The sequence below is a fragment of the Prionailurus viverrinus genome, chromosome E1 (genome assembly GCF_022837055.1).
Source record: "Prionailurus viverrinus isolate Anna chromosome E1, UM_Priviv_1.0, whole genome shotgun sequence".
Lineage (NCBI taxonomy): Eukaryota > Metazoa > Chordata > Mammalia > Carnivora > Felidae > Prionailurus > Prionailurus viverrinus.
Window position 1 is genome coordinate 30105350 of NC_062574.1, and position 12502 is coordinate 30117851.

General features: G+C 43.4%; 1 protein-coding gene across 4 annotated transcripts in view; it reads right to left on the reverse strand.

Moving 5' to 3' along the window:
* The window catches only part of LOC125151731 (putative uncharacterized protein DDB_G0294196), a 447030-nt gene that overhangs the window by 119455 nt on the left and 315073 nt on the right, over window positions 1-12502 (reverse strand). The window contains exon 2 of one of the 4 annotated variants that reach the window (XR_007146936.1): window positions 4211-4253. The exons of the other annotated variants lie outside the window; for them this stretch is intronic. The gene's annotated coding sequence lies outside the window, so the exon portion shown is untranslated. The remainder of the gene's footprint in view (window positions 1-4210; window positions 4254-12502) is intronic. 4 annotated transcript variants of the gene reach the window in all.

Consider the following 12502-nt stretch of genomic DNA (forward strand, 5'->3'; position numbering starts at 1 on the left):
GTAATAAAATCTCAAGGGTGGAACTAATAACAACCATGGTGATGTATCTACATACTACTTGTCGGTAATGCCCATGCATTTTGTTTCTTCTCTTCATTTTAGGAAGATATGCATGGAAAGACCCATCACGTGAGGATGGAGATAGATGCCCTGTTACTAAACAGGAGGTGCAGACCTGTAAGCATTCACAGAGCAAAGAGAATAATATGCTGAGAGAGTCACTCTCTCTGAGTCCGGTTGCTTCCATACCCTATTGTCTACTTTGGGAGAAGGAAATAGGCTCCGAATTATTCTTTTGGCTTTCAGTGTAGAAGCCTCTGCTTCCTCTGGGCCCTGGGTTTTCAGGACTTAAAAAACACAGAGCCAGTTTTCTAAGTAAAGATTGGGTGTTTGACAAGAGGCAAAACATTGTCAATAACAGCAGAACTGAAATGAGGGCCCTGGAGATGAAGGCCAGGAAAGGAGAGGATGGAAAACTGAGTTTTCCTCTGGTACCATGACGAGGTAAAATAACATCCTCTAAAACACCCTCATCCCACAAACATTTACCAAGGGCTTACCTGCAGGAGCTAGACAGATCCTTGAATATACAGAGACAAACCAGACCCAGCCTTCATGGAGCAGAGTCCCGTGAGGGAGAAAAACAAGATTTCCAAATTACAAGTCAGTGTTGTGGTCCAAGTGCCCAGAAGCACCAGAGAGGGTGTCCAACTTCCTGGGAGAGCTGAGGAAGATGCCAATCTAGATGGCAGGGTTCGAAGGCCAAAGGAACATTAACACTCTCAGGGTAAGCTGTCAGCATGTGCTGATTAAACATTCTTTCCTATACAAAAAGAGGCTAAGAGATGTGCTTGCTCCTAAACTTCTAAGCTGTCCTCTGTCTCTGTCCTCTTTCTCATTATGAAAGGTCTTCGGCTGTCTGCATGATGCTTATTCACAGAGGATACAGGTGGATGGTGGGGAGGAGGGGGAAGCATGGCCAGTTTACACTGGTAAACTTTATCATTCTGTTTGTGAATGACAGAGTGCAAGATACAAATTCAGTCTCAAATTTTGTCAACCCCAGCTGTGGTAGGCTGAATAATGACTCCCCAAACACGCCCAGGCTCTAATCCCTGGATATCAAACACAGTAGAAGGGACTTTGCAGGCAGAATTAAGTTAAGGATTTTGAGATGGCAAGATTATGTTGTATTACACAAGTAGGCCCTATATAATCATAAGGGTCCCTGTAAGGGGGGGGGAGGGCAGGAGGAAACAGTAGGAGATGTGATAATGGGATAAGGAAGGGGCCACAAGCCAAGTGCCAGTGCCTCTAGATGCTGAAAAGGCAACCCCCTAGAAGGAATGCAGCCCTGCTGAACCCTCGATTTTAGCCTTGTGACCTCCAGAACTGTAACAGAGTACACATGTATTGTTTTAAGTCACTGTTTGTGGCAATGTATGATAGGAAACCAATACACCAGGCTCCTCATTAATATGGACAGAAAAGTGGTCTCAAAGCCAGTGAGTCCTTAGAAGGTTTCAACAGACATAATAACTTACATTAGTTTCATGTGATGTTTAATGACACTTTCTAGAAGTAGAATGTCATATTGTGCATATATGTCTCAAGCAGAGACACAGCTAGCCTGTGTCGGAACTGGGCTCTATAAAACCTTAGTTCCATGATTTTCTCCTGGCGTAGACAATTTCCCTGTTGTCCAGGGAGACAGATGATGTCCATCTCCTGTGTCTACACAAAGTGACCTTAGACATCTTTGCTCAGTTTCATACCACTGATCCCATGTGTCACAATGGACAAAGTGGAATGCTCTGGGGTGAGTGTTGGAAGTGTTGACTGACTCCTAGTAGCTCCATGACTTGGACAAACCACTTACCCTTTCCTGAACTGCAAAATGGGATAACCACCCAGATCATTCCTGACTCACCACGCCGTTGAGGATCAAGCGTGATAATATAGGTGAAAGAGCTTTATAAATTCTATAATGCTATTCAGATGTGAAGAATTATGAATTTTATGTGCTCAAAAAGGCTGGCACAGCCCCTCTCCCAGGTGACTAAAAAGCATATGTGATTTTATTTGCTCCAATCATTTTATTCTTATTAGTACTTGTTCAGTATACTACATGGGCATATGCACAATGCACAAAGCATTTATTCTTCTGGTTGCAGTAACTACGCCCCTCCCCCTCCAAACTTACCCTTGTAAAAACAAATAAGACTCATAAAACAAAACAAAAGCCAAAAAGGGGGATGGCGGGTGGCATCATTCATGAAAACTGTGTGTCATTGAAAGCACTCACCTGTCACTTTGAAAATGAGCTGCTTTTGAGAGGGGACAGTTCGTTCTTTTAACCAAGCAACTCCCTAAACACACAGATCTGTTGCTCTTTCTCCTCTCTCTCTCTCTCTCTCTCTCTCTTTTTTCAATTTAATTTTGAACATGGTTTCCTAACCTTCCAGTTCAAGAGGTAAATACAATTCTGGCAGAGTCCTGGTCTAATTTAGTTTATTAGGGCTTTTACTACAAGTTTTTAAGCACTCGCTGATTTTCAAAAACATATTAAAATGGCCATGGCCAATCTCGTAGATTGGTACAAGTCCACATTTCCCAAACGACTTAATAGTCTGCAACTGTGCCAGACAGAGAATGATTTCACCATTCTCTTTCCCACAACCTAAAGGCTGGATATTGTTTTTTAACTCTGTGGTGGGAAGAAGCAGTTTGCTTTGCCATGCTGGTCTCCTCCCTAGAATTCCCTCCTATAAGTTTTACAGGTTCCACTGTCCTGGAGGGCACATTAAGTCCCCAAAGAACTTTTTTGTAGACCATTTCTGAGACTATCAGCCCTGCCCTGGCCTGTTCTTGGAAAGTGGAACACCTAGGAATTTTTCCAAAGTTTGGTATTTGGGGCAGAGGGATCAGAAAGGTGATGGAGACCAGTCCTATGGAAAGGTAGTTAAAATTGGGATTTATGTCCCTAGTTTCTTCCCCCTTTCTCTTTCCCTATATCTTTTCTAATTGCCAGTGACAGATTCAGCAAACATTTATGTAAAACAAATAAATGAGTGGATAAATATTTGAGTACCTTCTACTGCCAGGCTCTGTGCTAAACACTGGATTACAGAGGTGAACTCATAATCTAGTTGCAGAGGTGGGGTGAATCGCATCAATATCTATGTGTCCTATAACATTCTGGGGTGATAACTAGGGCTAGAGTTTAGCCCTAGTTAGCCACGTGGTCAGAAATTGAGGAAAACAAAGATGGTGGATTCCTCAAAAGAGCGAAACTTTACTACACAAACACTGTGCCTGACTTTCATGTTGCATTTCTGACTCGCAGTTTGTTTATTTCTATCTGTTAAGCTTCTGCCTAGTCCAGAGAACTACTATGTGTTTGATGGCCTATGAAAGGCAACAAGGCATTCTGATATTCTGGAATAACAGCTGGGGCGAGGAGGTTCTGGTTTGAGTTCTGCTACAAGTAGTGAACTCACCAGGGATAAGTCATTTCATTGCTGAACTAAGCCAAAGAACACAGGATCTGTCAATCTCTCAGGGCTAACCTAAGGATAAATGAGATCATGAGAATAACAGTTTATATGAAAATATGTGTGAAAATTTCTAAAATGACACTGAGGCACAGAGGATTATGTGTATATCACCTAAGTAATTAGAGCTACAAATATAATGAAGTGGTCTTCAATTGCCAAATTGAAGTTACTGTTTATGTTCTTTCCATGTAGTATATGTGAATGCATATAACTACATATATGCATATACATGACACACATATATACATATACATGCATATATAATGTGTGTTTGTTGATGCTAAGAAGAAAAGAAGGGGTGCCTGGGTGGCTCAGTCAGTTAAGCATTCGATTGTGGCTCAGATCACGATCTCGTGGTTTGTGAGTTTGAACCCCGCATCTGGCTCTCTGCTGACAGCTCAGAGCCTGGAGTCTGCTTCGGATTCTGTGTCTCCCTCTCTCTCTGTCCCTCCCCTGCTTACACTCTTGTCTCTATCTCAAAAAATAAACATTAAAAAAATAAAAATAAATAAATAAAAAGAAGAGAAGGAAAACCATGGGGGAAGGAGCAGGCAATGGTCTGAGCACTGGGAATTCACTTTGACTAGTCTGCGGCTGTAATGGGAGGTCAGGAGTTCATTCTCAGAAGCCAGGCTGCCCGAACCACCACTTACTGCAGGGTCATCCTGGATCAGTCACTTCTCTCAATTTCATCATCTGTGAAACAGACACATGATAGGGTGGCCTCATCAGGTCGTTACAAAGATAAAATGACATAATATGTATACTTCATAAAGGGTCTGGGACATAGTAACTGCTCGATAACTCCTGGCTAGTACCTTTACTAGGAAATTTTACTTTTCTTTTTTTTTTTTTTTTAAATTTTTTTTTCAACGTTTATTTATTTTTGGGACAGAGAGAGACAGAGCATGAATGGGGGAGGGGCAGAGAGAGAGGGAGACACAGAATCGGAAGCAGGCTCCAGGCTCTGAGCCCTCAGCCCAGAGCCTGACGCGGGGCTCGAACTCACGGACCGCGAGATCGTGACCTGGCTGAAGTCGGACGCTTAACCGACTGCGCCACCCAGGCGCCCCGAAATTTTACTTTTCAAAAATAAAACTTTGGGGGAAAAATTCTCCAATTTCAGAGATACAGAGAGAATACCATAAAGATGTAGAAATGGGTTCTAAAAGTCCTGCAGATAAAAAGGGCTTTCATGTAGAAAAGATGAAATTTCTCTGCGATAGAGATGTTATCAACATTACACAGAATTAACATTATTTTTCTAATAATAATAAAAAAAGCGTCACTCATTCCCTAGACCAAAATAGGCAACCAGGCACTGGGAAAGGCATATATTATGTTAGCAAATTGAAATAGAAACTCCTTTGAAAGCTGCTCAATAAAGAGCCCTTAATGTACTATATATGATGTAGGGCAACATATTTTGTAGTTAATGAACCCAGAAGCTAAAGCCAATGGTGTTGCTTAAAATCGGTGCTCGTTTCTTGATGCTACAAGGTGAATTAGCATCAAATCCTCTGTCATGAAACTTTCAATAAAGAACCGATTATATAAGGCATTAAGCCTTTCTCTAATTACAGCTATAAATATAGATAATCAAGTCGTTTTGAGTACTAAAATCAATTTCAGTGTTTATGCTCTTGCCATGCTATATATTTAGCTGTTGACTTTTAACTTGAAGACATAAGCAGCTGGTGAAAAATATCCTTAGAATACTAATTATGTTGTCATGGGGGATACCGATAAATGTTGCCTGTAGGAGAGTTAATAAGGATTGAAAGCAGTATAATTGTTTTACCAATGAAAACACTAAATATGGGGAGAACCTATGATTTCATTTCATAAATTAGATGCTAACTATTTTTCTCTGGCTATTTGCAAAAGTCTCATCTCTATAATAAAGTTCTCTTTAAGTGCTTGGTTACATGTGTAGGCCTGGGGCTAAGACTGAGCGTTTTACCCTGAATCATGGGGCTTGTACATCACATGGGTGATGTGAAAGATATGAGTGGGGTTACTGTGGAGACTCCGAATCCCCTTCTCCACTCACAAGCATGGACAGGGCAGCAGACAAACTCCCACACCTACTCGCAGACAGTACAGAGAATGACATCCTCCTGAAGTCAGCTGTGTCTGTTCTTAGATGTTGGAGACAGGAAGTGACTGTCCCCCCACAAAAAGGTTGTCCGGCAAACTGTCAGAGGGACTCCCTTGGGGAAGATCAAATAATGGATAGAGAAACCAAAAGAGTTTCCACCAATGCTCCATGTACGGGAAGACTAGAAGACTAACTGAGTCACTTCTTCCTCTGTGGATCCAAGGTCCTTTCTCTTTTTGATTCACATACGACTGTTCAGTCACACAAAAATACTTATGGAACACCTTCTCTGGTCGGGCCTCATGCTATAGGCTGAGCTCAGGATGCTGGTTCTCCTCTGGCTGAGGACACAGTGAAAGCTTCTTGAATTGAAGTCAGGTTCAGGGAAGTTGCTTTCATCTTCAGATCCAGGGGAAGAAGGAAGGAATGTTTTATTCAGCTAAGTCAGTCTCTACCAAGCTCTGGGCTCTGACCTGAGTACCTTACACACTTGATTTCACTTTTTTCCTCAGAGACTCCATGGGTAGGTAGGCCACTCAATTTTTAAATAAAACAAAATGGAGATTTAGACTGGTAAAGTACTTGCCCAAGGTCACACAGCTTGTGAGAAACAGAACAGACGAAAATCTGAGTCTTGGATGGCCTTCCTTCTTAACATTCAGCTTTCAGGTCTCTGTGTTTTCCCAGGCTGGTCTAGTGGCAGAAAAGTCAAAGCCATTCTACTTATCCCTACAAATGGCTCTCGTCCCAATTTTGCGCCCCCCCCCCTTTTTTTTTGGCAATTTGGAAAATGTATTCTCTTCTCCTCTTGAAGTTGTCAGGACTACTGAATGCAGCATTTCAAATAGGCCAGGGGCTCCTCACTCAGCACCCAGAGAGCAAGGCTGACCTGGCAGAAGTCTGGCCTGTGGCTTCTGGTGAAGGAAACACAGGGGTTTGCTTTCCATTCCCTTGTGTTACTAAGAGCTCAGGAAGTGTTAACAGGGAGTTCTCTCCATTTCATCTTCTCATTTCCTCAGCTGAGAGTTTCCTAAACTATGTTTGAAGGGACACTTGTTTTATGACCAAGGAAGCTAAGTTCAAATAGGTTTGGGAAAGGCTACATGTCATACTCCCATGATGATTCACAATGCTCATCAGCATATAAAAGGCTCTAAGAAATTCTGCAGCAAAAAGCAACCAAAAAAACATATCATCTTTCTTGAACCCATGCCTTTCACCCAAACCAGTTTGCTCCTTGGAATGCCCTTCCTACCTACTCTGAGGATAAAAGCCCTATTCCTCCTCCAAGGTCGAGTTAGGAAAATACACAGTTTTGCAGCCCCATCCTCAGCAAGTCTGATTTGGGAGAAGTCCAGAGAATTTGAAACACCTTCTAAAATCCATATTTCAAACCACTTGTAGGTCATTCAAAGAGCCAAATGCTGAATTAACAGACAAAACTGAATCTAGTAAAACACCCTATTCAGGAATCCAGGGGCTGAGATGTGTTCACACCAGCAAAGTTGGCTTATGCTGTCAGTTATTGGTACTGATAACTTTATATATGCAGTGATACAGTTTATAGTGGGGCATGTTTAAATGAATGTCCTCCAAATAATAACATCTTAAAATTTTTGAAGAAGTTCTGTTGGTTCTCTTGGTGCCTTCAATAATCACAAGATACCTGAAGCAGCCCAAATGTGCCAATTGCTGGGTCAGATGGTCTCTGGTCTCATGAGAATGTATCCCAACCCTCATTTACTTAAGTCTGCACCTTTTCCTTTGAAGACTTCCGTAACCTTTTCTGATTTTTTAACTTGGTCACAAAAATGTGGGTGAGGACCAGGGGTGGGGGATGATGAATGGCCTCCTACCATCCCCAAGAGACCAGTTATCAACCAGTATTAAGGGCTGGTTACGTTAACACACAGGGGGAAAAAATCTGTAAATAGAAATTTATTTAGTAGTTGTTCTGTGTGACTTGTTCTGTTGTGACTTCCCCTAAGTAACAATGAAATCCCAAGTAAATCATGAACTTAACTGGAAAATACTGCCTTGGAAATCACTTTAATATTAATAATGTGCTGAAAAAAATTCCCAGCAGCTTAAAACCAAAAACAAAACCTGTGCTGGCAGCCAGGGTAAAATCAGAAGCTTAGGCAGTTTAAAAAAATAACACCAACATCATAGAAAATAATACTTTCACAACTTTATTCCTCTTGTTGCAAACATCATGTACTGCAGCCTATAAAAGGCATGTGTTTTCTTAAACAAAACGTTATATTGGTCTTTTATCTTGTGAGGCAGTTTCTGACTGCAGCAAATAGGTCCAAGACAGAACGCTGGAGTTGCCAGCTCGAGTGGCTTTGAGCACCAGCCAAAAGAGGGAAATTAATTGTAGGTGGATTATGAAAAAAAACCCTCCTGCAATCACCTTTTCCAGGGCAGATGGGCCAGAAATCTCCAACTAACTCTTGGCTTTTGCTCCTGAGCAGCTAGTCAAGCCCAAGGTGAGATGGTTTTCCACATTACACATTCCATCATGAAAAGATGGGAACTCATTCCCATGTTGGGAAACCAAAACTCCAGCTGCATCACAGGGTAGGGATGGCAAAGCATGCACACGGTGGCTCATGGCCATGCCCCCTTGAGCATGGGCACATGTTCAGCGAGGTCATGGAGCTCCAGACAGATTTGTGGTTGGACGGGGACCTCCTTAGGAAAACCAAACCAAACCATTAAGTGAGATTCATGACAGTCAGTCAGCTGTTCATTTTGCCAGTCGGTCTGGAATAATGAATGCTGTTATTCACCAAGGAGAGAAGGGCAGGTGGGTCACATCACCTGGGGGCTGTGAGGAAATGTGCCCTTTTCTACACAGATGGCAAGGGTGACCCGAGTTCCTAGAAATTCTAATCTAGCCTTCTTGGAATTACCTGGCTTGCTGGTTTTGCTCAAGGGGTGGTAGGGTTGAGGTGGTATTATTTAGCGGAATATCAAGTGTTCCAACCCCAGGCAAGAGGGAGTGTGTCCTGAGAGAACCATATTTAAAATCATAGAGTGAATCTTTTGTCCTACAATATATAATCACAGCTGAGCCAGTAACCTTATAGGAAAATAGGACGTGAGTTCGAGCACACAGATTTTCCCATCTCTACCCCCTGCCTCTGCACTTTGTTGTAGAGCTCCTTTCCAAGGTGGTGTGGGTCAAGGCTTCATTCGCGCACAAGTCTTGAGAAAGTGCTTTGGGTATTTTGAGCCAACCGTCCCCCCTCATCCCTGTCAGCTAATGTTTTGGGAAGGCCAGCAATGTTCAAAATATGGGATGAAGCACAGACTTCGACACAGTGACCACAAGGAATGGTTAAGACATTCTGCTTTGCTATAAATGGAGTTCTCTTAACTCGTTGTGCTCATTGAACGGGTTCCAACATATAACAAACACTCCAGTCCCATGCATTCCCAAGTGCATATCCATCAAAATCCAAACTTTAAACTTGAGTAAATATATCTGTCTTACAAAGTCCAAGGTATTTATTACAGGGATCACCCACTTCAGGAATTTAAACAATGTTCAGACCAAGGAAAAATGTCTTACCAGGGGTTTTAAACTCCATTTCCCCTCACTGCAGCTGGCTAGCAGAGCCTGGCATGAAAGCAAGGGAGCCAAGCAACCCTCACTCTCCCTTCGTCAGTCCAGGACTCCCTGGTCTCTTTAACCCCTCCCTTGCTCAACCACAAGGATCCGCATCATTTGCAAAAAGAATGTGGTGGGTGGGTTGGTGCCAAGCTGGCTGAAGCCCCTCAGGGGACTCAGCAGGGTGGTAAGAACACCCCTCCTTACACACACACACACACACACACACACACACACACACACACACCCTGTCACTTCACACTCCGCAAAATCAAATAAATAGATTTAAATGAGAAGACCATAAAAAGGTATTTTCTTGCCTCTCCTTCCCCTCCCCCCCCCACTATCTAATAATAGGCTATTAATTCCAGCGATTTTAGACTGTCTAAAGTGTGGTGTGTAAACCGTGGCTGCATCAATCAGAGTTGTGTGTCCAGTTATTTCAAGCATTCCCTATTGGCATAAAGAAAGGCTGGTTTGTCCGCTCCAGCCCAACTGCAGCTGAGATCTGCATTGATTGATAACTGAATGCACGAGCTGGAAACTTCTACAGCTGGGGCAGCAGGAGCAGGCATAGCTGAGTGATCAGAGGGAGGGCGGGGGAGGCTGGGGCTGCTGCCTGAAGGGTGGGGAAAGGTGGAAATGGACGCTGACAGGGTGTTTTACCCAGTGAAAGTAGGTGGGGGTCTGGGCTTCATTGTCTCACTCTCGCCTACTGGCCTGGCTGGCTCTGATGTCACCTGAGTTGCCTGTACCTGATGATGATCACCACAGCTCTGCAACGTGTGTAGCAAATTCCCCAAAAAACTCAGCCCCCAAGGGCTCAGCATCAGTGTTACAGACCCATTATCTTCTTGACACTGTGAAGTTCTGGTACGGAATTTAAACGCACCAGTAGCTGCAAGTGGCAGTGTTTTAACTCCTGAAAAAATTATATCCAGGTTTTTTTTTTCTTAAACTTTTCTCCTTGTAAAAATCTTAATTGACTGGAGCTCAAAGTTCTTACCCTGTCATATTGTTAGCACCTTTTCTAGACCAGGAATGACAACACGAAAGACAAAAAATATATAGAATATGCATCTTTTGATATCTGGCTATAATCCCGCAGATATCAGAAAACCCCAGGTTTTCTTAAGAGAGTAGCAATAGAAAGTATTCTGGTCTAAAAATTGGAAAATACCTGTTTCACACAAATATGGATATGGATTTTTTTTTTCTCTTAGTTACTCTTTACCTTGAAATCTGGGTTGGGGGTGATCAGGGCACAGGAAAAGAAATAATGGCACACAGAGAGGTAATTAACTCCCTCCCACTTAATAAAAGAAATAAAGAAGATCCATTTAAGTGTATGTGCTTTATAGACTCATTTTGACCTAAATAAAACCCACCCCTGCTACCGCCAGCTAAATCCCCAAGGTTAAGCTTGACTTTTGAACATGGACATTCAGTCCGGCGGAAGGAAAGGATGAAGTAGGGGGGGCTGTTGACAGGGAAGATCAATCTTTGTTCATCCTTGTTCTCTGACTTGGGAGTAAATGAATAGATTTGAGAAGGGTTAGGCAGGGGTCTGAGTGTCCCTGGAGGCTTCTTCGGGTAAAATCCAAGCAAGGAGCTGCAGGTCTTATGTTCTGTCTAATTATAGGACCCTTAACAGGAATGAACAGCTGATCCACACGGATCACTGAAGATGATGATGAGAGGGGGGAAAATGCTGTCACAGGGGCACAGAGAGACAACAGGGCTAATGCAAATAACTGCATTAGGTCTAGCCAGAGAGGCCTCAAGCAATTCACTAAAAAGATCACTTGCTAGGGAAGCAAGCCAAACTCAACCTCTCCTCCCTCCTCTAATCCAGCTGTCCCAGAACGTGACTGCACTGTGCATTTGCTGGGGATTCCAGGCACTGTCAGCTCCTGCATCCGCTGGCCAAGCTGCCAGTAGACTACAGACAAGTATCACTAGAGGGCTGAGGGGGCACACACGCCTTTGAAGGATTGTTGGCAATGTACTGCTGCCTTGTGAGCTTCTGGCTCTCTGGCTGGTCCAGGAAGTGAACAAGGGAGGGCAGAGATGACAGCATCCAGGAAAAGAATGCAGTCCCATCCTTCCCAAATGGACCGCCCACAATGTCAGGCTGACCCAAGGATTCTTGGAAGGCAAGCATGTTGGAACCCAGCAGGTGGCACAGAGAGACAGCAGCTCACCTACTCTCCTCCAGAGCTCAGGTGCACAAGAGAAAAGAGGGAGGAGTGTGCTGTGACCAGGAAGGAACATTCAGGCAGGTTGTGGAGAATGTCAGCCAGGTAATTAATCTTCAGTATCAGAATGACTGTAATGAGTCCCAGAAATCTGTACCTCTATGTGCCCCATGTGATTCTTGGATATTCGTTGTCTGTGCTAGGCATTGTTCTAGGTGCTGGAGACACAGCAGTAAGAAAAACAGACAAAATTGCCCTCCTGGGACTGACACTCTAGTTGGGGAGACAGTGAAGTGTGTGGCACGATGGAAAGTGCTGAGTTCCACATGGAAACATAAAGCAGCAGAAAGTGCAGATATCCATGCGGTATAAAATAGGGTGGTAGGAAGGTCAAGGAAAGCCTCATTGACAAGGTGACAGTTAAGCAAAGACTTGAAAATTGTGAGAAAATGAGCCATGCCAACATCTGGGGGAAATACATTATGTGTAGAGGGAACAGTAGAGCAAAGTCTGAAGGCAGGAGCGAGCATGAGCAACATCCAGGAGGCAACATGGCAGAGCCTAGGGGCCATGAGGAGGGTCACAGGTGAGAACCCAGAGGTAGCACACAGCCAGATTCACTGGCACGCTAACACTTGAAGATGCTATTCTAAAACTGGGATCCTTAGAGCTAATTGATAAAACATTAATGAATTAACACAGCCTGTTTAAAGAATCCACTTTAACCAATTTCAGACAGAGACCTCAGGAAATTGGTGGAGTAAGCTGATCAACGTTTATAATTACAATTCTTGCTGTGGATCATGGTCTGGGCTAGATGCTAGTTATATAAACCCCAGTGAGGCAGCTCCTGCCCTCCAGGACCTTTTATCACAGTGGCAGGGTCTAAAAACTAACCACACAGAGCAGTGTTTGCCAAGAGCTAAGTGTGTGGTACAGACAACAGATGCTATAAGCACTCAGAGGAAGGATGTGTCCCTGTTCGTTGGCCTGGTTAGAGACCACTTCCTGAAATGGGCCTTGCCTG